This window comes from Schistocerca piceifrons, chromosome 2 (genome assembly GCF_021461385.2).
Source record: "Schistocerca piceifrons isolate TAMUIC-IGC-003096 chromosome 2, iqSchPice1.1, whole genome shotgun sequence".
Lineage (NCBI taxonomy): Eukaryota > Metazoa > Arthropoda > Insecta > Orthoptera > Acrididae > Schistocerca > Schistocerca piceifrons.
Genome location: NC_060139.1, coordinates 286,414,963 through 286,436,331, shown reverse-complemented (window position 1 = coordinate 286,436,331; position 21,369 = coordinate 286,414,963). Strand labels below are relative to the sequence as shown.

At 42.8% G+C, this 21,369-nt stretch overlaps 1 protein-coding gene across 1 annotated transcript in view; it reads left to right on the top strand.

Annotated features, from left to right (window-relative positions):
- Nucleotides 1–21,369, top strand: part of LOC124777945 (protein pangolin, isoforms A/H/I/S-like) — a 567,871-nt gene that overhangs the window by 195,108 nt on the left and 351,394 nt on the right. The gene's annotated exons all lie outside the window — the stretch shown is intronic.

The following is a 21,369-nucleotide window of genomic DNA, read 5'->3' as shown; positions in this document are numbered from 1 at the left end:
GAATTTTAATACCTACTCCGAATTTTTCTTTTGTTTCCTTTACTGCTTGCTCAATATACAGATTGAACAACATCGGGGAGAGGCTACAACCCTGTCTTACTCCCTTCCCAACCACTGCTTCCCTTTCATGTCCCTCGACTCTTATAACTGCCATCTGGTTTCTGTACACATTGTAAATAGCCTTTCGCTCCCTGTATTTTACCCCTGCCACCTTCAGAATTTGAAAGAGAGTATTCCAGTCAACATTGTCAAAAGCTTTCTCTAAGTCTACAAATGCTAGAAACGTAGGTTTGCCTTTCCTTAATCTTTCTTCTAAGATAAGTCGTAAGGTCAGTATTGCCTCACGTGTTCCAGTGTTTCTACGGAATCCAAACCGATCTTCCCCGAGGTTGGCTTCTACTAGTTTTTCCATTCGTCTGTAAAGAATTCGTGTTAGTATTTTGCAGCTGTGACTTATTAAGCTGATAGTTCGGTAATTTTCACATCTGTCAACACCTGCTTTCTTTGGGATTGGAATTATTATATTCTTCTTGAAGTCTGAGGGTATTTCGCCTGTCTCATACAACTTCCTCACCAGATGGTAGAGTTTTGTCAGGACTGGCTCTCCCACGGCCGTCAGTAGTTCCAATGGAATATTGTCTACTCCGGGGGCTTTGTTTCGACTCAGGTCTTTCAGTGCTCTGTCAAACTCTTCACGCAGTATCATATCTCCCATTTCATCTTCATCTACATCCTCTTCCATTTCCATAATATTGTCCTCAAGTACATCGCCCTTGTATAGACCCTCTGTATACTCCTTCCACCTTTCTGCTTTCCCTTCTTTGCTTAGAACTGGGTTTCCATCTGAGCTCTTGATATTCATACAAGTCGTTCTCTTATCTCCAAAGGTCTCTTTAATTTTCCTGTAGGCGGTATCTATCTTACCCCTAGTGAGATAGGCCTCTACATCCTTACATTTGTCCTCTAGCCATCCCTGCTTAGCCATTTTGCACTTCCTGTCGATCTCATTTTTGAGACGTTTGTATTCCTTTTTGCCTGTTTCACTTACTGCATTTTTATATTTTCTCCTTTCATCAATTAAATTCAATATTTCTTCTGTTACCCAAGGATTTCTACTAGCCCTCGTCTTTTTACCTACTTGATCCTCTGCTGCCTTCACTACTTCATCCCTCAAAGCTACCCATTCTTCTTCTACTGTATTTATTTCCCCCATTCCTGTCAATTGCTCCCTTATGCTCTCCCTGAATATCTGTACAACCTCTGGTTCTTTCAGTTTATCCAGGTCCCATCTCCTTAAATTCCCACCTTTTTGCAGTTTCTTCAGTTTTAATCTACAGGTCATAACCAATAGATTGTGGTCAGAGTCCACATCTCCCCCTGGAAATCTCTTACAATTTAAAACCTGGTTCCTAAATCTCTGTCTTACCATTATATAATCTATCTGATACCTTTTAGTATCTCCAGGGTTCTTCCATGTGTACAACCTTCTTTCATGATTCTTAAACCAAGTGTTAGTTATGATTATGTTGTGCTCTGTGCAAAATTCTACCAGGCGGCTTCCTCTTTCATTTCTGTCCCCCAATCCATATTCACCTACTATGTTTCCTTCTCTCCCTTTTCCTACACTCGAATTCCAGTCACCCATGACTATTAAATTTTCGTCTCCCTTCACAATCTGAATAATTTCTTTTATTTCATCATACATTTCTTCAATGTCTTCGTCATCTGCAGAGCTAGTTGGCATATAAACTTGTACTACTGTAGTAGGTGTGGGCTTCGTATCTATCTTGGCCACAGTAATGCGTTCACTATGCTGCTTGTAGTAGCTTACCCGCATTCCTATTTTCCTATTCATTATTAAACCTACTCCTGCATTACCCCTATTTGATTTTGTGTTTATAACCCTGTAGTCACCTGACCAGAAGTCTTGTTCCTCCTGCCACCGAACTTCACTAATTCCCACAATATCTAACTTCAACCTATCCATTTCCCTTTTTAAATTTTCTAACCTACCTGCCCGATTAAGGGATCTGACATTCCACGCTCCGATCCGTAGAACGCCAGTTTTCTTTCTCCTGATAACGACATCCTCTTGAGTAGTCCCCGCCCGGAGATCCGAATGGGGGACTATTTTACCTCCGGAATATTTTACCCAAGAGGACGCCATCATCATGTAATCATACAGTAAAGCTGCATGCCCTCGGGAAAAATTACGGCTGTAGTTTCCCCTTGCTTTCAGCCGTTCGCAGTACCGGCACGGCAAGGCCGTTTCGGTTATTGTTACAAGGCCAGATCAGTCAATCATCCAGACTGTTGCCCTTGCAACTACTGAAACGGCTGCTGCCCCTCTTGAGGAACCACACGTTTGTCTGGCCTCTCAACAGATACCCCTCCGTTGTGGTTGCACCTACGGTACGGCTATCTGTATCGCTGAGGCACGCAAGCCTCCCCACCAACGGCAAGGTCCATGGTTCATGGGGGGGATAGCGATATTACCTTACATATTGTCTCGAGCATGGAAAGGAGAGTACCTGATTCAGTTAAGCTACCAGAGGACAGATGAACAAGGATGACCACGAACAAGATACATCGACGGGAAAATCTTGAGTCGATCAAAAATCAGTATCTATCATATGACATTAGAACAGTCACACACTTCAGGTGCCCTGTGTGTAATGTTACGTACAAGTGCAGGGTGTCCCACATGAAACCGGTACGCCTCATGTACGATTAATCAGCTGTAGTCGAACTGCTTGTGAAGTAACATTGAGGCCCATAGCCACTACTTCCAACATCTCTTATAAACCAGTAAGTACATGCTTCTTTACGTTACTATTACGTATTCTCTTTTAATTACTTCATTGTTACTTGGATCTTGGACGGGAGGCGTACCATGTATAATTTAAAGTTGAAGATGAGGTTGGGCGTTTTGCTGAAATGTGTAGTGTGATACATAGCAGGCTGGGAAAGCACTGTAGGAAAGAAACAGTAAACTTTTGTAAAACCTTGTCCGTCCTAGTTGTCTTGTAAAGGAGCGAGACATTGATAATAAAACGCAGAGATATCTCCCAGCTCGAAGCAGCGAGAATGAGATTCCACGTGCAGTTATGGGTTGTTCCAAATGAGATAACATAAGAAACGAAGATGTCCAAAAAGAACGGGACTTTTATTCTGTGTGTGCAAAAAATGAATATATATATTAAATTTAATGTATATTAAATTATTCATGGACCAAAATTGCACCAGAATTAATTTTACATTATACCCCTTGGGAAAGACGCAGTGTGGAACGTCCCAGAAAACAGGCGGACTGTTACGTCGGAGTAGGCCAGATGGCCTAGCCGGTGAAGATTATGATGATGATTTCCAAGCCCTAAACTGAACAGTAGCATGGAGCGTTCGGATAGATATTTAATATTGCACATCAGGTCGCACTTAAGATGAACATTTTTATTTTGAAATAATTGAAGCTAAATAAAAAAAAAGAGGCGGAGGAAGGTTTATTAGAGGCAAATGTCAAGCAAAGAACGGCAAACTGCCCCAGGTAATTACTGAAGCCATCGGAAGGGAACTGTCTCGCTCGGTTCGAAACGCGTCGATGGCCCCCTCCCTCCGACGTTAGCAAGCAGTTGACGAGACGTTAAATGCCGAATGCAGCCATCAGACGCCTTAAACGAACCTGAGCTACCGTTTTATGTACGTTAATAATTGTCGGCCGGCGTCACCCGCAGCGGGGCCGAGTGAAATAACTCGGTGCAAAGTGGCGGGTGCGCTGCCCGCGGGCCCCGATTACAGCGGCGAGCCGCCGTCACGACGCTGCCCGCCACCGCCCGATGATATCGCCGCGGCAATTAGCGGCTGGCCTGCCTGCCCGCTGGAGATTGGTTTGTTACTCGCTTCAAGGCCACGGCACGCCAGTCTTGCTCGCGCACGCGCTCGCCCATCTAATATCGGCTGCGCAGCCGTTAACTAGGATGCCACACTCTGCGAATTTCAGCCCTTCTTTCTCCTCCCACTCGCCTCAGTTATAATGGAGAAAAGGCGAGGACCTTTCTCTGCTGCCTAGAGGATGGGCGAAACCTTAGTGGAGACGGTTTGCCATTGCTATCACGGGAGTAAACCGTGACCTTGCTGAGGAAACTATCACGAGCAGTCTGCCTCAACCACTAGGCCATACGAGCAAGCCTCCTGCCCTGGCTTAATCTTTTAAATCCGTTCCCCTCTTTTTCTTATTCACACATACACCGTGGGAGAACCTCTGGTTGTAGTGTTGACCTGGAGCCTCAATGGTTAAGGCTCGTAATAAACAGTAGACCGATGATCGAGTTCCGGTCTGGCAGAGATAAAAAAGTTAGTCGGTGCATACTTAAAAAATTAGAATGGCGTGGCGAGGATTCGTGACTCTTCGTTTTCGTTTTATTAGTTCGATATAGCGGTCTCTATTCCACATCAGGAATTATAAGAAGCAATGAAACTTGCACTCGAAGCAACCCATAAAGCACTTGAACGCTAGTATTACAAATAACAACCCAATACCCTCCACCCTGTGTGTTCCTCTGGCAGATAATCTGGTAAAAGAAGCAGGACGATAGCGTCGGAGATCCTTATAGAGTAAGTGTGTTCAAAATACGGATAAACTCCCTATTTCTTTCGGCGTTTCTTGGCAGAAAAACTTCATAATTATAAATGTATCTGTTGCTAATTTGAATGCGATAAGTAAAATATACTGGCACAGACATTGAACCATTGTTAGCCTTGAAAAGAACGCTACAAGTGGGTCGTGTACGAAAGCTGGACTGCTAATCGGGAGACAGAGAAACGGAGTTGATGAGAGAAACGGCCGATAGCAACCTGGATTTATACAGCGTGTCCCAGAAGGAATGGTCACTGCGCAGGGATATGACACCAACGATTATTTGAAGCATAAAACTTGATATGGAATACGCCCTCTTCCGGATGGTTTCGTAGATAGAGCACATTTAATGTAAATTCTTATTTTCTGTAGTATTCAGTACATTGTCATGGGAAATAGTAAAAATTACAACATGTGGTTTACAAAGTATCATTTGAAAAATACGTATTTTTAATACATTCACCTCTAAGCATTACCGTATACGGAAAATTACAGCTGTTGTACAGTTCACAATAATCGTCCGAATATCCCACCGTCAACTCCAATAGATTTGTGCGCTCTTGGGAGAATATGTTATGTTGCATGTCCGAGTGCTTCTGCAAGTTCCGTTACGGGGGGAGCGTCATACATGATGCGACCTTTCGGTAGTACGTCTCTGTCTCCATAATACAGCAAAAACAAAAATCTGATGAAGTAAGGTCTGGCGATCTTGGTGACGACTTAATTCTACTGCCACGACCAAGGCAGCAGTTACGGTAAGTGCGGTTGAGATCGGTTGAGATGTTCCCTCACATGTCTGTTAAAATCTGGAGGTGCGCCATCCTGCTGTTAATTCATCACAGTCCGCGTGGCCAAAGGAATACCCTCAAGGTGTTCAACAAACGAATTTTACAAGTATGCAAGTAATTCTATACCGTCACTAGCTCTTCTAAAGGGAGTAGACCATCAGCATGTTTCCGATCATGCCGCACCAAACATAGATCGAAAAATCAATTTGGAAATTGGTTTCCACTGCAGCGTGTGGATTTTCCTGCGACGGATGATTATTTCGTGTGTTGTTGATTCCATTCCGTGTAAACGTGGCTTATCAGTGAATAGTATTAATGGAAACAAATAACGACTCTCATTAACCAGTGACAAAAATTCAAGTCTTTCTGCGTTGTCGACAGTGTGAATTGCGGACACGCTGTATGTGAAACGGATGCAAGTTGTTGTTTTTTTTTTTTTTTTTTTTTTTTTTTTCGTGTAACGTTCGCCATGCACGTGTTCGTGTAACATTGATATGTACAGCAAGTCGCCTTTTACTTGTAGTACAGCTACGGTGCATCACTTGGATGATATGTTACTGTTCCTGTACAGTTTTTTAAGCTACACACTCAGAAGAAAAATGGGAACATAGAAGAATACCTGTTTCACGCAGCGTGCAGAAAACTATGGTAAACACTGTACGATCGATGATTCACTGTGTCGGAAAGCACTGATTATATTCTTCGACAATAGCTGGAGCAGTACCGACGCAGAAGCCATAAACATACACCATATCAACATATTGTTCACTAGTGTAGATATATGGTATTCTACCCAGCGCGTGTACGAATGTAGTTAGCCGAAGCTTCTCTCTGATACACTCTCAATCCTCCGCACAACTCCACTCACAGAACATCATGGACAACTGCGCGTACAGTGGGCTTGTTTAATGGCTGGAAGATATCCCTACCAAAGAGGCTGAAAGCAACTTTGGTAGGCTGGCCTAAAATAGAACGTCAAACAGGTTGGATGGGTAAGAAATATACGTGCGCGATACTAGCCCAACAATAAACGTACATTTAATGTTTACTGTTCCAGAAACCATTTGGAGGAAGAGGATTGAGATTAGTTTTTAATGTCCCATCGACAGCGTGGTCATTAGAGGTGGAACACAAGATTGGGTTAGAGAAGGATGAGGAAGAAAATCGGCCGTGCCCTTTCAAAGGAACCATCCCAGCATTTGCCTGAAGCGATTTAGGGAAATCACGGAAAACCTAAATCAGGATGACCGGACGCGGTTATGAAGCGTCGTCCTCCCAAATGCGAATCTTAGCGAAGTGGAAACCATTCGGAACAGGGTGTATTTCCTTACGACTTTTTTTGCTTCAAATGATCGTTCCTGTTATATCCTGAAAATTGACCATTCCTTCGGGGACACCCTAAAGAACTAACCACGACTACCAATCATTCGTGCATTTGCTGGAGTAGTGACTTGGACATTGACGGCACGTTAAATTGTAAGCGTCCTTCCTTGCAAACAGCAACTCACGCCATCACTGCGCGTAACTTTGCATAGAAGTATGGAAATTAACGCAAGACATTGGCCCGTGGTATGCTGATCCAGCAAACCCGCGTCATTTGCAACTGAAGTTCTAGAAGTAGAAACTTGTTACGTCGCCAGGGTCCCAAGTGGCCACAGATGCAATTTTCAAAAATAATTTGAGGAACAATGTACGTCGAAGTGTAGGCATTCTTTTACTCAAGATCACGAACTCTCTCTCTCTCTCCGAATGTTATTAATTTTTTCAATGGTACTTTTTCAGTTTATCGTGTACCATTGTATCAGAAGTACCTCACATTTACAAGAGAGTAAAATAGAGCCGCTGAGCCTTCTGATTCATCCGAACACGACTGCATGCTCAGGTACTGAAATAAATTTACACATAATGAAACTTGTGACCAAATCGAATTGATTTTACGTTAATTCACTTTGACTTTTACGTGGCGACAAATTGCGTACACTTGCATCAGATATTTATCAGTTATTACAAGACGCTTTCGGACTAGTTGACCCTATTATTTGTTTGTTGCGTGTGTTAATATCTTCTAAATGTCCCGAGTGCAATAAAAAAATTTTTTACACTGAACTACGAAAGCTAGTGTTCGGCGTCTTTGTCCAATACACACGAAATCGGACGTTATTTATTATGTTTGGTATAGGCTTTCCATTATAAACTTTAGCTAACTAAAAGTAAAAATTCTTTCGAGCTCTTCACTTTGAACTTGAGACAGATGATTGTGACCTCAAACAGAACTAATGAGTTATTTGGAAAACAGTTGCTTAAGTATAGAATTTTTTGAGCAAGTCACACAATTTTATAAAGTAAACCTACGTAACGTGTCATCTTCCAAAATTTCCGAATTCAATGCAGGAGACGGTGGAGTCTCGCAGGAAACTGGCAACTCGAGTTGTGCAAGGATGATTGAGTGATTTATATCTGTTCTACATATGGAAAGTGAGTAATGAGCGTGCAAACTACTGCATTGACTTGCACCATGAAATTAAATAGGTATGGTCGTAAAGAATATGAACCTGTCTCAAATCAGAGTTCAGCACCATCTCACTCGACAACTGGACGCAACCAGAGACTGAAAAGAGGTTAAATTGTCTGTTAATCCATCATCAAGCGTCGCTGCCGGGAAAGCAGAGTGGTACGGCACGGCGGCCACGCCTAGGTGACGGGTGGACATGTTTATGCTTTGTGCCGCGGTTCCAATTTCACTGGCAGCATTCCAGCGGCAGCGCTCTCAGCGACACCTGTTGATTCCGCGGCCATTGTTGCGCCACGTATTAACTCCTGGACACGTCCACAGTTCCCGGCGCCTCTGGACAACCCTCTTCCAGACCACTTTCCTGAATACAGTTCAAAAGGACAGATAGGTTGTTCCTATATTTTCCGTAGTTGCAGTTACGTATGTCATTATCATTATGATCTGGTGCCAGAGAACTTTTAAACTAACTTGAGACTGATTTTCAATCTTTAGCGGACTGGCACATACATTTTTGTTACGCCCGAAGCCAGCACGAAAACAGCGTGGTAGCACCGATACAATAACCAAGTAAATAATCTCTTCTTCTCATTTTCTAGCTGGGTGTGTGTTCGATGGCATACTCATTGCTGCCCTCAGATCATGGCGTCTTGATGCGGCATTTGACTAAATGTAGCCTGATAAATGTACAGATAACCGTAAAGGCAGGGGACAATGCCGGTGTAGACAACGAAATGGAGGCATACATGGACCTGGTTACAAATTACACTGCCCTGTGCGTCACATAATATTTCGTGTTTGGATTTAGTTTTGTTACGATTTTTCATCTTGCTTTTAACAATTATTGTGACATTTGTTGTAATCTTGAAAGCTTATCTGCAGTCGGTGACCGATAAGCTATTAAATTTTGGCTGCTGCGCCGTATGAACACGAACCTCGAGATGCAACATGATGTCAAATTGAATTTATGGCTTAAGAGTGGTAACTGCTTAAGAATTCGAATATTTATATTTCGCAGTTGTCATTAAGTTATGACGAAATCTGAGATTAACGCTGTGCTGCAAATCGACAGATTGTGTGGAAGTGTGGTGGAAAGGCAAAATCTGTGAATACGAAATCGAAGTGACGAAACTAACGATTTGTTTATCATTGCTGCATAGCTTATTAAGAACTCTTTTGGCGTTTATGCGCTTCGTTTTGTGCTATTTTCCCAAGCATTAGCCTCAGATGGCTTTCTATATTTCAGCTTTATGAGCTAATGTTTTACTACTACATCTACCTGAGTATTCTCCTAATGGTTTCTTAATTTTATTTGATAGAGAGAGATCGCCAGATCCGTGACGGTGAATAATGAAATCTGTTATGATGATGTATTTTCGTCGCTACGGCTATCGCACTGCAAACAAACAACACTAATTGTCAGAAGATAGAGTGAAATTAATTGGGAGTACGAAACTGAATATTCTTAACCCGAGTCCTTGCGTACGACCTGTTTCTTCATCCTCTCAGCTTCTTGTCGCCGTTATTGGGTCTCTCTGTTATCGCTCCTCCATATTTCCTAATTTCGTTTCATTTAATTTTTATGTTGTTTTGTAACGATTTGAATCGCAGTCATGCAAGCGCATTTTCTAAACTGCTGTTAAAAGTTTGCATTCGTTTTGGCTGAGAAGCTTTTTATTTTGCTGAATAACTTAGTAAGGACTTACGCTAATAACATATCTTCAAAGCGACGATAGTCAGTCTCACTGAACGTATTACAATAAGAACCACTGTCATTACCGAATTACGGGTTCAGTATCATTAGGCTACATTGCTTGCACACTTTGTTTGTGATAGGCGTGTGACTGCCGCTCCAATAGCACTTTTCACACTGCATTCTTCGAAATTTGGATTCCATGAGCAAGTTTAGGGGTGCTTCGTGATAATCGTAAGTTTCTCTCCAAGGGGATAAATTTTTTTCCATTAGGATGACACATATAGCCGAAACTTGACCATCTACTGTACATCCGTACGGATTTCGGAGCACTTTATCATACCTCTTCAGACATTCAGTGCATTACGAATAACGCTCCATCTTCGACAACCACCCATGAACTGTAAATAGTGGTAAACCGCATTGTGGACATATTACGAGGGTAAGTAAATTATTATCCGCAAAGTAGTTATAAAATTTTATTGTAATCAAATAGGAAACTTACAAGAATATCATTTTTCGATATAGTCTCCGTGCGTTTCAACGCACTTGGTCCATCGTTGTACAAGCTTCCTGATGCTCTCATAAAAGAAGGTTCTCGGTTGAGCTGCGAGCCAGGAATGCACCGCGTCTTGCATTGCTTCGTCCGAGGCAAATCGACGGCCCCTTAATACCTGTTTGAGTGGACCAAACAAGCGATAGTCAGAAGGGGGCAAGATCGGGACTATATGGAGGATGATCCAGTACTTCAAATTGGAGCTTCTGGAGCTTTTCAGCGATGTGGGCAGCAGTATGCGGACGGGCATTGTTGTGCAACAACACAACACCTTTTGACAGCAATCCACGGCGTTTGCTTCGAACTGCAGTCTTTAACCTGGCAGTAATCATCTCACTGTTTATTGTTGTGCCCTTTACCCCATAATGTTCCAGTACTGGACCCTGTGCGTCCCAAAAAACCATAAGCATCAGTTTCCCTGCGGACGGTTGGGTTTGAACTTTTTCTTGCGCGCCGAATGTTGATGTTTCCATTCCATACTCTGCCGTTTACTCTCCGGCTCGTAATGATGGATCCATGTTTCGTCACCAGTAATGATCCTGTCTAAGAAGTTGTCCCCTTCGTAACCCTATCGATCAAAATGTTTTTGCGTGTTGGTTTATGCAACTGTGTGAGTTGCTTTGGGATCCCTCTTGCACAAACTTTATAAAACCCAAGTCTGTTGTGGATGATTTCGTAGGCAGAATGTGCCACATCGTCAGTAGTTAATCGTCTGTCGAAGAGAATCTTTCCACGTGAACGCTCAATGGTTTTTTCATTTGTGGTGGTAAACGGTCATCCGGCTCCTTCATCGTGCGTAACACTTGTGCGACCATTTCAGAATTTCTCAATTCATTCGTAGAGACTCCGTTGTGGCAAAACACTGTTCCCGTACTGTACTACCGAAAGTCTTCGATGAATTTCGGCCTCTGATACGCCTTCCACCACAAAAAACGGATCACTGAACGGCGCTGCTCTTCTTTGGTGCAAATAGACAGCGAGCAGCCATGATTAATGGCAACGAAAACGAAACTAACTTAGCAGGTTGAAAATTGTGAAGATGTAACAACAAATAAACAAAGCATGCGTCATCAACGTGAAACGACAGTACTACCAAAATAAAACGAAAATATAACTAAATTGCAGATAATAATTGACTTACCCTTGTAAAAACAACTGTGTATTGTTTTCAAAGGCAGCACCATCAGTGTCAGTGCGGCGGTCAACCGTTTGTTATTAAACATAGGCACGTGTCTCCGACGCATTGCTTATTCAATATTTCGTCATGTCTGAAGTATTCATTTCTGACCATATGTTCTTTTTCTCAACTTGCGCAGTTTAGGTCGCTGTGCTATCTATATAGCTCAGACGGCCAAAGGTTTGTGACTTCTCATATAAAAAGGGCTTCCCAAAATAATATATACACTCTTTGAAATTGAATCTCTCTTAAATTAGAGCAGCTAGAAATAATTTTTGTGGGTAATAATTCAGAATTTGGTGTACAGGCAGACGTCGAACCGAACAGACACACCAGCAGCGGCAGCAGTTGTCTAATATACAGCAGTTTAGTTTAGTTCCCGGGTGCATATCCTTTTGTAAGGCGGCTACCTAGCGTCATTTTCCCGCAGTCAGACCGCAACGTCACGCCATTAAAGGTACGTTGTCCAAGACGCGACGCACTCTAGCGACTGCGACGGGTCGCTACGTGACGTCAGAAGTTGCCTGCTGGGGCGCATGCGCAGTTCGAGTTTGGGATGCGACGCGCGACTGTTGCGGCAGCTGCCGCAGCACTGCACCAGTGAGCAGAGTTGCGACGGAAGTCGGGCGACACGAAGACGTACGGCTGCTAGAAAGATGTCGAGTCAGTCAAGGAAAACTGAAATGAGGCACTCACAGGATGTGATGATCTGTGAGCTGGTCTCGCAACATCCTTGCCTTTACGATTTGAAGAACCCTAAATATAGGGACGGAAGTCGGGCGACACGAAGACGTACGGCTGCTAGAAAGATGTCGAGTCAGTCAAGGAAAACTGAAATGAGGCACTCACAGGATGTGATGATCTGTGAGCTGGTCTCGCAACATCCTTGCCTTTACGATTTGAAGAACCCTAAATATAGGGACACTTTGTTCAGAGACAGAATTTGGGAAGAAATTGGTGCACAGTTGAAACTGGCAAGTGAGTGAAATATATATTATTTTCCCATTAATGCAACTTTTTCAGTCCTGTTATGAAAATGAGTGTAATCCATGCAGATGTCGAATTAGAATGATGAAAATCAGCTTGCAGGTCAGTTTTCGGATTACTTTTTTTTTTTTTTTTTTTTTTTTTTTTTTTTTTTTTTTTTTTTACGATAAAAATTGAAAACGGCAAGCACATTATAAAATGAACAATCTAAAGTTCAACGAGAAAGTTACATTTTACAATACCTTCACTTTGAAAGTAAACGGTAGATTGGTGTCTTGTTCCAGTTGTGAAAAACCACCAGCAGATTGTTGTACAGCTTTCTGTAATCAATTTCGCTCTGTTGAAAAACGTAAATTTTTGACATTTGTTGGTTTTGTTAGGACGTCTACTTCTACTTGGGTATCCTCGTCCAGGTTCAGAAGAAAATACTAGAGGTGAGTAATTTATCCTCTTCCCAAGAATGAGAAGAAAATATATTGAAGGCAGCATGTCTTTACTTTTAAGAAACCTACATTTCGTGGCATTTTAAATGAAATTGTCAAGAGCATATGGAGAAATATTAGTAACTCATACCGGAGAAATATATGACATAAAATGGTTTCATTAGGTCCAAATGTGTCAGCGAAACAAAACAAATGCACTCTCTACCGTGTGATAACCACATGATTCACGTTGCGCGTCGACAGAACTGGAGGCTAGTCGCGACCGTCCCGGAGATATATGAGCCCAAATCTCGGAAACGGAGATCGATATCCTTCTGATCTCAACTTTAAAAATAATTTCGATATGTTAGCTTCGTTTCATCGGCAACGATGTATGACCTAACGTGAACCATACGCAAAGTAGCCAGCGACCGCATTTTTCACTGTACACAATTCAAATTTTATGCAGTACGTTACTTGTAAATTAAGTATGGGAATAACTGTGACGAATATTGGAAAAATAGACACCTCATTATCAAGCTGTGATGTGAAACTGTAAGATAAGCAAACATCAATTTTTTGTGTCTTTTACTTTCCTCACAATCGATAGAGAAGTAATATACAGCGAAAAAAACACGCAAAACCGGAAGAGATACTTTTCAATTTTTTAAAGTAAAAGGAGAATCTGTATCGAAAAACCAACTCTGGGAGCCGATGTAAGTTTGTTCCATTAACATACAGTATTTTTTACAGCAAGAAAATCGGAATTCTTATTTTTCTTATGTATTTGAATCCGCCGCCACCGACCAGAGCTTGGGAAACAGCGACTCCTGTCGTGTTGCGGCCTTGTCGCCTTCTGCCAGGGTGGGAAAAGAGGAGGGCGCAGCGTCGTAGTCGCAGCCAACTGTCGCGTCTTGCACAACGTAGCTTTAGTGTCGTGCTGGTACACAGTATATAGTTCCGATCAGTGCATTCTAGTTTGCACACTTATCTCGTGCAGTAACTTTCGGGTAAGCAGAGTTTCTAGTAACAGGTAACTGTAGATACATCCGCTTCAGCAGATAATTTTATTTCTGTTTAAGAGCTTGTCGTCTCAGGCGTAGTGAGAAATCTGCAGAGCACTTTTTAGTGTTTCTTTATTCTCCTCGTTATATTTTGCGTACATTCCAAACTCAGTAGCGCCATTTGAGATATTATACCTATTTCTACACACTACGATATGGCTGGGGACTGTGTTGTGAGCGGACACAAGGAGAATTCGCTGTTGTCGTAAACAGCTGGAATCAGCGTTGGCTACCGTCGACATGCTTCTGACTAATGCCCGAAGTTGCGGCTCTGGTGACGAGACCTGACTCCTTTGTTGCCGTTGGAATCCCCTGGTAACACGGGTGTCGCTGGCTCTTCTGATACGCAACATCTGACGGGTCCGTCCTTACTCGTGAGTGGGTGGCAGAGATGGGTTCACGTGTCACTGGGCGGAAGGCGAAAGAGAGAGCAGGTCGCACACGGCTAGCTCTTTACGCCTTAGCAATAGGTAAGAAAGAGGTGCTACCCAGTGTTGATGATGATTCTGAGCCATCACAGGATGCCTCTCCTGTTGGGCCAGTGCCCAATTCTCCTGCCCAGTCTGGATAGAGGAAGCTCCAATGTTATGATGGAATGATGGAGCCCCTCAGGGACATAGCAGGCAAGGCGGGGAAGAATGCCAGTGCGCATTCAATATGTTTGCCCGGGAGTCTCGTCCGTGATGTGGAAGAGGCCCTGCCGGCGGCTGTTGAGCCCACTGGGTGCAACCGGCTGCATATAGTGGCACATGTCGCCACGAATGACACCTTCTACTTGATTCTGAGGGCATCCTCGGCTCCTTCAGGCGGATGACTGGTTTGGTGAAGGCAACTAGCGTCGCATGCGGGATGCAGGCTAAGCTGTCTATTCGTAACATCATACCCAGAGTTGATCGCGGTCCTCTGGTTTGGAGCAGAGTGGAAGCTCTAAACCAGAGGCTCAGACGACTCCTGAGACGGTATCGGATGCGAATTTCTCGACCTCCGCTATCTGGAGCAGAATTGTAGGGTTCCCCTTAACAGGACAGGCGTGCACTACACGCAGGAAGTATTAGGAACAGAAAGTTGATTGAGACCAGACTTAACGACAACGAAATCCTAAGTTCAAATTGGAATATTTATCGTAAGGATAGGTTAGTTGCCAATGGTGGCGACGTGTTTATTGCAGTAAAGAGTTCGATAAAATCTAGCGAGGTTATCACGGATTTCGATTGGTGAATTGATCTGGGTGAAGTTAAGTATCAAAGATCAGTCAAAAATATTAATTGGATGCTTTTATAGACTGGGTTAGGAGCTCTGGTGGGCCGGCCGCGGTGGCCGAGCGGTTCTAGGCGCTTCAGTCCGGAACCACGCCGCTGCTACGGTCGCAGGTTCGAATCCTGCCTCGGGCATGGATGTGTGTGATGTCCTCAGGTTAGTTAGGTTTAAGTAATTCTAAATCTAGGGGACTGATGACATCAGATGTTAAGTCCCATAGTGCTTAGAGCCATTTGGAGCTCTGATGGTATAGTGCCTCAGACAGAACTCGCAGAATATCGTTAGTAATTTTTCTGACCAAGCCGTTGCAATAGGGGATGATTTCAGCTTGTCAGATATAGATTGGGTGCTATCAAACTGGTGCCAGAGACAGGGATTCATGTGTTCTGGATATCTTATCCGAAAATTACTTTGAGCAGATAGTTAGAGAACCAACTCGTGAGGGTAACGTCTTACTTAGAGCAAATAGATAGAGAACCAATTCGTGAGGGTAACGTTGGTTGGTTGATTTGGGGGAGGGGACCAAACAGCAAGGTCATCAGTCCCATCGGATTAAGGAAGGGCGGGGAAGGAAATCGGCCGTGCCCTTTCAAAGGAACCATCCCGGCACTTGCCTGGAGCGATGTAGGGAAATGACGGAAAACCTAAATCAGGATGGCCGAACACGTGTTTGAACCGTCGTCCTCCCGAATGCGAGTCCAGTGTGTTAACCACTGCGCCACCTCGCTCGAGGAGGGTAATGTTTTAGACCTCCTGGCAACAAACAGACCTGAACTTACCTGGCAACAAACAGACCTGAACTTGCCGTATCAGTGATTATAAGGTTGTGATATCATCTATGACAGATGATCTGACAAAGAACGTTAAGAAATGTAGGAAGATATTTTTGCTTAGCAAGAGTGACAGGATACAAATTTCAGAGTATGCCCTAGACAGTTATTTTCCAGGTAAGGTCATAAGGGATGGGAAGACCCACCATGGTTTAATAGCCCTGTTAGGAAACTGCTGGGTAAACAAAGAGAACTTCATCTCAGGTTGAAGAGAAGTAACAACCTAGCTGACAAACAAAAGCTGAAAGAAGCGAAAATGAGAGTAAGGAGAGAAATGAGAGAAGCGTTCAATAACTACGAAAGTAAAACTTTCTCAATCCATCTGAGTAAAAACCCTAAGAGGTTCGTCTATTCATTCACTCAGTGACCATACTGGCTCCGAAACGGAATCTAACAGAGAGAGAGAGAGAGAGAGAGAGAGAGAGAGAGAGAGAGAGAGAGGGTCGAAGTATTGAATTCGGTCTTCCGAAATTGATTCACCACGGAAGATTGTGACAGGGTCCCTCCTATCAATCGTCGTACGAACATCGAAATGGCAGATTTGAGATAACAGATCGCGGAATAGAGAAATAACTGCACTCACTTAGTAGTTGGAAGGCCTCAGGACCAGATGAGATGCCAGTTAGATGCTATACAGATAAATCGAAAGCACATGGTCCTCTTTTAGCAGTAATTTATCGTAGATCGGTTGAGTAACGAATTGTACCTAGCGACTGGAAGAAAGGACAGATGCACACAATTGTGGATCTATATCGTTGATGTCAATTTATTGTAGAATGATGGAACACGTTTTATGCTTAAGAAGTATGCCGTTCTTGGAGAAGGAAAATCTCATGTACAAAAATCAACATGAATTCTGCAAAGAGAGATCCTGCGAAACTCAGCTCGCTCTGTTCCTCCGTTGAGATCCACGGCACCGTAGACAATGGCGCTCTGATTGATACCGTGTTCCTTGACTGCAGGAAAGCATTGACACCGTCCCGCACTGCCGTTTAGTGAAAAAAATGCAAACTTCTCGAATATCGGAGCACAATTGCAACTGATTTCAAGACTTCCTTGCAGAGAGAACTCTACACGTCGGTCTCAACGCAACAAAATCGACAGATGTAAAGGTAATTTCCGGAGTACCCCAAGGAAGCGTCGTAGGACCGTTAGTGTTTACAATATATATAAGTGATCTAGTAGGAAACATAGGATGTTCTGTAAGGCTGTTCGCAGATGATGCTGTTGTCTATAATTTAGGGCTCAATTAATGGTACAAAAAGTACCCTCCGCTACACACTATTACGTAGCTTGCTGAGCATGATGTAGATGAAGGCGGTGAAAAACCTAGAACTCTTCCATTTGTTGCAATATGGGAAGCAAAAATTGTGAAATAGTTTGAGAATCGAAATGGATGCTTAAGTGTTAGGGGGAAAAAAACCTCAGCATGTGAGTGAGAGTCGACGCCTTGAATAGAATTTGGATCACCACCACCTTCACGGTTGACAGTTACGAAAATCCAAGACAAGTCTGAAGTCGGTGGAACGGTACACGGTGAGAAGAAGGGATTTAGCGGAAGAAATACATGTTCAGCACAACAAAAGTGTTGAAGGAATTCGACGTACACAGACTCCTCGAAAAAGTCTTTGCGAGACAGGGTTCAGGAAAGCTAGGGTCCACAGAATTTTGTGGACTCAGATATAGAAGTCTTATATCCTGACACTTCTCCCTGTTCCGAACGAGAATGATGCATACAGGTGAACTGAATTTTGTGAGTAGTTTATCAACATGTATGAAGACGATGAACGTTTCCAGTGTCCAGTTCGTTGGACGGATGAAACTACCTTTGAACCTAATGAAACATTTACCCGCCATATAGCGAGTGTTAGTCTAACAAAAAACGATTTGTAGTTAAAGAATGACATGTTAATCTACCAGGAATTGCAGTTTGATGTGGTCTTTCGTGTATAGGGTCAGTCGAGCCATACTTGTTTGAAGACACAGTCACAGGTGACACTTACCTCTAAATGTTGCACATAATAACTCCTTACCTTAACGACGTTTTTGACAATGAAGGTTATTACTTTCCCCAAGATGTAGCACCACTTGATGCGAGGGAATTTTGTAATCACATATTCATTAATATAAAGGTCGTTCCGTCTAACACACAGCAAGCAGAATTAGTTGTTTTTGTAGATGACAATAGTATCGTAATCAATCCACGCATACATACAGTAAGAGAAGAAATGGCGTATATTCTTAAAAGTATTGTTGATTAGTTTTCTGCGAGTGGTCTCGTGTCAGTTTCAGAAAGGCACAAAATATTCAGTTCTGCACATTTATAAGTACTAGATACATGATGAGTGTAACACATGCTAATGAAATAATAACTAGGGTGGAAACGTCAAAACCTTTGAAATAATAACTAGAGTGGAAATATCAAAACATTTAGGTATCCATATCGATGTAAATTTAAACTGGAAAAAACACGTTTTGGAACTCCTAAAACAAATCAGTTCGGCCACATTTTTCACTTCTAATCGTAGCAAATCTTGGGGAGAGACAGATAAGTTAGTTGACAAATTCTGCGTATTTTGATTCAGTAACGTCGTTTGGACTAATGTACTGCGGTCGCTCAACTTTTAAGAAAGGAACTACTCTAATAAGAATACTTAGTGCTCACCCACGATCTCTTGTAGGCCTGCTTACTCCTTCTCAGTATATTTATAACTTCATGAAATTCGTTTTGAGTAATCCTCTGCGGTTGAAAAGGGATAGTTATGTACGTAATTACAATATCAGAAGAAAGAAATGACATTCATCACTCTACGTTAAGGTTATCCGTAGCACAAAAAGGGGTGCACAATGCTCCGACCAAAAATTGTAATTACCTACCTAATGATATGAAATGTCTGACAGATAACAAAGCTAAATTTGAAAACGAAGTGAAAACATTTCTCGTTGATAACTCCTGTAGACTTCTATAGTAGGGGTACCGTCAAGAAGACAGTGTTCGCCGCTAAAACAAAAACACTGAATGATCTAAGAGAGCAAATTGAGGAAGCCTGCTATGCCATTTCATTAGAAACAATACAGCTGGTACGTCGTTTGCAAGTCGGGGACGGCTGTGGATTGCGGCGGAAGGAGGTCATTTTGAACATACAACACGTTAAGATACATCTTAATGTAAATGTCACTAAAGAAACTGAATATTTGTGTACTCTTTAATTAAAGATATGGGGTTTTGATAGGGTGTGTTCACTTACTATAGAACACTCCGTATAGCTGTTTGCAGGCATGCGTAATACGCTCTCACATCTATTTCGGCCTAAGCATTCGGTTGTGGTTTGTTAATTTCACGCTGTGGCAGACTTGTCGTGAATTTAAATTTTTATAAAATGAGATGCTGCTAATTCTACCGAATTTGGGTTTCCCATACGAAACGCACAGCTCGATAAGATAGCCGGAATATCTCGCGTTAGTACAGAGGTAATCACCCCGAAGGATTATTTTAACACAGTCGTGCTCTACTGATCCTGGTCGTCTGCGATATGACATATGGTCGTCTTCTCGCGACTCCAGAGGACCTCGTTACGCAGCCAGATGAGGGCACACAGTCGCCGTAAACGCCGGACAAAAACCTAACAGCAGCTGATTGTTGAACTCTGGGCGTTCTGGTCCTCAGCCACGAGGCAAAATATCATCGCCTAACAAAACTACATTATTTGCATTAGAACATAGGAAACTTGGTGGGTTAGATTTTGCAGCGAAATGTCGTGTATATGTAAAATTAATCCTTGTCTTGTGAGGGTACCCTCCTTCTGTGCCAGAAATACAGTCTTTAATCCATAAATTTATTACACTTGTATAAAAAGACGCACTTCATATATATCTTCCGCGTCCTATATTTATACTGTAAGAATACAACGTACACTGTTCTTTTAGTTGGTAAATTTTCGCGGAGAAAAGCTTTGCGGTGTTTCCGCTTGATAACGATGACAATACTATGAGTTCCTGTTCGTTGTTTTTGCAGTCGTTCCGTTGAGGGGGAGAGGGGGGGGGGGCCGCTGTGCGAACATCCAGTCAAGCAGCGTTGTTCGCAGTAATTCGGAAATTGCCTGTTTACTGTGTGGCGAGAGACGAATTAACATTTGGTCGCACTGTGTGTCAGGTCGTTTTTGCGATCATTTTGATGGAAATATCTGTTTGAGTTCACACTGATTAATACGTGGCGGTGAAAAGCGTTGATGACATCAAAGACACAGGAGCGATGCCAATATGTGGCTGGCGAAAACAGACGAGCGGCGATCACACATACTGTCTCTTTGAATACACAGGCAGCGTTGATATTATAGTTTTTTCTTCGGTTGCCGATATTTTACCTGTGTTTCGTATCCTTCTGTCTGCCGAACTGATTTTGTCACAACAGCACCGCTCTGCCAGACGGGGCCACCGTTGTAGTCACCCGATACTCCTGCCAGTAGCCGAATCAGCTATAGAGCCTGCGGCCCCGCTGCCTCTTGCGCTTACCTGTGGCTTTGCTTAATGAGCACCCATTATGTCACCCTTGCGATAACTCTTTAACGAGTTTACTCACGAGTGTTGCAGTCGTTAGATGCCCGTTTAGTGTCGCAACGCCACAATAATTATAGTTTTTTGTTAAATTACTGAAAACTATACGCGGGACTGCACGTTTTTAAAATAAGTTCGTCTGCTGTGTTTTGCTGTTATGCGCTTGTTATCTGTGCATATTATTCCATAATGATACGGAGACTGCAGTCTTCTGAACAAAGTATTTTATGAGAATTTTTATGGAATCAAAGCATATTTTCTGACTGCGAGAACCACCTTGTCACCCCCGTTCAATAAGATACATTTACTTCCAAAATATAAGGAGGTTGTCTTGTGAGTTAAAACAATACTAAGCGTAAAGTTATCGAAAACAATAGCCACATCATATTGCGTCCCTCTTACTGACAAGGGAACCTCCCCATCGCGCCCGCCTCAGATTTAGTTATAAGTTGGCACAGCGGATAGGCCTTGAAAAACTGACCACAGATCAATCGAGAAAACAGGAAGAAGTTGTGTGGAACTATGAAAAAAATAAACAAAATATACAGACTGAGTAGTCCATGCGCAAGATAGGCAACATCAAGGAGATTGTGAGCTCAGGAGCGCCGTGGTTCTGTGGTTTGCGTGAGTAGCTGCGGAATGGGAGGTCCTTGGTTCAAGTCTTCCCTCGACTGAAAATTTTACTTTCTTTATTTTCGCAAAGTTATGATCTATCCGTTCGTTCATTGACGTCTCCGTTCACTGTAATAAGTTTAGTGTCTGTGTTTTGCGACCGCACCGCAAAACCGTGCGATTAGTAGACGAAAGGACGTGCCTCTCCAATGGGAACCGAAAACATTTGATCGCAAGGTCATAGGATAACCGATTCCTCCACAGGAAAACATGTCTGATATATTCTA